The sequence below is a fragment of the Callorhinus ursinus genome, unplaced genomic scaffold (genome assembly GCF_003265705.2).
Source record: "Callorhinus ursinus isolate GAN/ISIS: 27379988/994484 unplaced genomic scaffold, GSC_fseal_2.0 scaffold14, whole genome shotgun sequence".
Classification (NCBI taxonomy): Eukaryota; Metazoa; Chordata; class Mammalia; order Carnivora; family Otariidae; genus Callorhinus; species Callorhinus ursinus.
The window spans coordinates 15,747,480-15,751,651 of NW_027397076.1; the positions used below are offsets into that span (position 1 = coordinate 15,747,480).

Genomic DNA, 4,172 nt, shown 5'->3' on the forward strand with positions numbered 1-4,172 from the left:
CTATTCATGAAAACCAAGAAGAGATGAAAGTCAAATTTGTGGACAATACAAAGTTGGGTAAAAGTACTTGTAAAAGTGTTGGACTCAATAATAAAAAACTTGAGTGTAGTTAAACTAGCGTCTGGTTAGCAGCTCCTAATATGGCTTTTTCCAACTTCACAATAAAATATTTATGAAGACAAAAAAAAAATCTTGAAAACTCTGAATATGGTGTACTGGGACCATATATGAGGACTGACTCACTGTGAGTACCTTAGAGGAATTTCCATGAGTTACGAGGCCAAAAGAAAGTAAATGAAGGAGGTAAGTGGTAAATCTCATGTGCTCATGTGGGGAGCCAACTTGCCTAAAAGGATTTGTCTTGCCTCTGCTTTTGGCTCTGGATCAGAAGCCCTAGATCAATTCCAACCAGAAACATAGACCATGCGGGTCTTTCGCTGTGTGTGTGTGTGTGTGGGTGTGTGTGTGTGGGGGGGGTGCATGAAGGCACGTGCACGAGGTAGCATTCTAATTTTTGTCCTCTCCATATGGTGAGCCAGTTTTTTTCCCCACACCATTTACCAAGCAATTTACTTTCTCCCTACTAAGTTGTTTTTTTTGTTTCGTTTTGTTTTTGTTTTTGTTCATCTCTACTAAGTTTTGATGTCACCCCTTTCATAGATCAAGAGCTTGCCGTCTGTTTCTGGTCTCCATTCTGTTCCATTGTTTTATTATCTATTCTTGGGCTGTTACTAAATTGTGTCTTAATTACCTTGGTTTTATATCTTAATATATAATAGGAGAATTTCCCTTCCCCCCACTCTGTTCTTTTTTTCTGGAAAAAATGTAATTTTTTTCATGTAAATTGAGCAAATATTGAATCCCAAATTTTATTGGGATTTTGGTGGGAATTATATTAAAATCATAGACTGTTTTGGAGAGAATTAGAATCTTTACAATGGTAGTTTTCCCTACATGAGCATGCCTTATATTTCCATTTATTCTTTAACTGTTTCAGTACTATGCTCCTAGAAGTATTGTCAGTGGCCCAGCTGCATGAGCCTCACCTGGGAGGTTCTGAAATGCCAACTCTTAGGCCCTTCCCCAAACTAGAGAATCAGAATCTGCTTTTTAGACAAGATCTCCAGGTGATCTGCATGTACATTAAAGTGTTAAAAACATACTTTCATAGAATTTTAAAGATTTCTCCAAAGTTATGTAGCTATTTGTTAGGTTAATCCCTAGGTTAGTACAGTCTGGAAGGTAGCGAGACCCTTTGCTGAGCTCCATCAACAATTCTCAATAGTCTTTCTGTTGAATCCCTTTTGGGTTTTCTGTGAATATTTATATTATCTGTAGAGAAGGACAACTGAACCTCTTGACTGTCTGCCCTTCCCATCTTTATACTTTTTTCTTTCTCTTGATTTATTTTGTTGGCCAAGACTTCCAATATCAGATGGAAAGTAAGGGTGAGAAAAGGCAACCTAGTTTTATTCTCAACCTTAAAGGAAATGCTTCTAATCTTTCCTCAGTAAATATTACATTTGCTGCTGAGTTTTCCTGGATAGCCTTATCATAGGTTATGGAAATTTTGCTCTATTCCTACTTTTCTAAATAACGTTTTTCAAAAGTTCACAATTGATTTAAATATGATTTTCTGCATATATAAGAGAAAAGCATGTGATTTCTGTCCTTCGGGCCATCAACATGAATTACATTGCTAAAATTTCTGTCTTAGAACCATCCTTACATTCCCGGAATAAATGGTATACTATTATAATTCACCCTTTAATACTCTCTCTTTTAGATAATGTAGAATAAAGCATATAGCTTTTCATATTAATTAAATTATAGGAGTAAAAGTGCAACTGAACTTAATTTTGCTGAAAAAGTATGTTCTCATTCTCTGCCTCTTTAATCAAAAGGACATGGGCCAAGACAATTACATAAAAATTCTCAGGGAGATAAATTGCTCCTGTTTGTGAATTCAGTAAATATTTGGAATTAAAAAATGAATACAGTTGTTACTTTTTTTGCTCCATGGTTTTTTGGTTCAATAAGCTAGATAAACTTTGAACCTAATCTATAGATGAGTGGCCTCACCCATCCCTCACATGCAGTGAATTCCACCCTGTCACAGAGCAGTTACCTTGTGGCCAAGTTCCTCCTTTGCTGTTTGTATCAAAAGATGATGCTCATAACTTCAATCGCCATCTCTGTGTAGTTGTGGCAAGGAGACCCAGGCACAGCCATTTGATAAACTGCTCCTGTAAGATCTTTATAGCTAAAATTTCTGATTCATAAAGCCTGGGGTGGTTGACAGTTCTGTATGGAGTGGACTGAGGTCTCCCCTCCAAAAGCCATCCCACTGCTGATGTAAATTGCCAGGCCAGGCTTGTCTGTTCTCTGGACGCAAAGCAGCTGAGACAGGTCCTTGGCAGCCAGGCATCCATGGGCTCTTCTCCGTTGACTGATTATAACAGTGCTTCGCCTCTGTTCCCAGTTTATGAGTATCTGCTTTGAGCAGGGGTGCTTTCATGAATCCACTAGAAGCTCTTTGCAGAAAAGGTGGAAAAAAGAAAATAATAGGCACATTACTTACAGAAGTTCACAGCCGTGATTTCAAGCCATGGTCTGAGTAGGAGTCTGTGGTCTCTAGGTTAAAACTCCCGAGATAGGGCCGATTGCGGGGTAGCTGCATACGTTGAAGGACACAACCGGCAGAATTGGTGCCTTCTGCAAGATTGAAATCATGGCAGGTCCAGAAACTGATGCTCAATTCCATTTCACTGGTATCAAAAACTATTTCAACTCTTATACTCTCACAGGTAGAATGAATTGTGTACTGGCCACATATGGAGGCATTGCTTTGATGATCTTATACTTCAAGCTAAGGTCTAAAAAAACACCAGCTGTGAAAGCAACATAAACGATTTTTAACCTGTACCTCATCTGTTAAGTTCCCATGCCTGGAGAAGCTAATGTCAACTCATCGTGTGATACTCAATTTGTACAATAAATTATGAACCTGGGAAAAAAAAATAAATAAAACTCCTGAGATAGAGCCAGGATAGAAAAAAGGCTGGCAGCATCACAATGCAGTTCACTTGACTTTCAGTAGAGTCATTCGAAGGAAATGCTCATTTTCTAGACAGTTCCAGTTTTTTAGGCAAGTAGATCAGGTTAACAGCAAACCTGAGTAGCAGCTTGCCAAGGATTTTGTGTTTGTGATGTGGCAAAGTCCGAGCACTGCAGAGTTGCGCAAGATCTTATCAGACCTGTAGGCCCTTTGAGGAGTTGTGCTAACTGCCAAAAACACCCATAACCTTTTGCAGCTTTACCTTTGTACAATCTTCTAGAGGAGAGTCATCACAGAGTGCTCCTGGAAGGCTGGGCAAGGGTGGTGGGTGACTCTCAGAGCCTTTCCCAACCCGGGTATTGATTCTGCTGCCAGTTTCCTGGGCATTGGTTATATCCTGGGTTATGGCTCTATCCATTCATCTCCTCCTTCATATGGTCATTCATTTACAAATATATAATTGATAGGGGCGCCTGGGGGGCACAGTCCATTGAGTGTCGGACTCTTGGTTTTGGCTGGGGTCTGATCTCGGGGTTGTGAGATTGAGCCTCGCATCAGGTTCCACACTCAGCACGGAGTCTGCTAGGTTTCTCTTCCTCTCCCTCTGCCTCCTCCTCCACGTTCTCTCTAAATAAATAAATAAAATATATATTTTTTTAAAAAACCACACAATATTTAATTGATAGCACCATAAATCCAACCAGGCCTATTCATGGTAAATTTTCATCTTCTCCTTCACCAGGAAATGTACAATGAAAAAATGTCCCCTGGGGTAAAGATTAAAGAAAAAGGAATATTATTTTCATTTCACTGCCGCAGCATGAGTCTTCATTCAGAGGAGGAGACAAGTGCTATAGCAGAACACAGCGAGGAAGAAAGGAAGGACGGAAGGTCTGGCATTTCATTTTTGTGTCGGCCACGCATTGTGGGAAGAATAAAATGACAAGGATGTGGTGATTTTACACCTAATCCTAATCTCAGATTTTAGATCTTGAATCTTTGTATAAATTTTAAACGAGACCAAATATATATATATATATACAAACGGAAAAGGAAACATCTTTCGTTTTGGGAAAAATAACCGAAGTGCCAGAACATATGCCCTCAATTCAAT

The 4,172-nt window shown here is 39.2% G+C and overlaps 1 pseudogene; it reads left to right on the plus strand.

Moving 5' to 3' along the window:
- The first annotated feature begins 2,017 nt into the window (after positions 1-2,017).
- On the plus strand, positions 2,018-3,678 carry LOC141374153 (ATP synthase F(0) complex subunit k, mitochondrial pseudogene; annotated as a pseudogene).
- Positions 3,679-4,172: the final 494 nt, after the last annotated feature.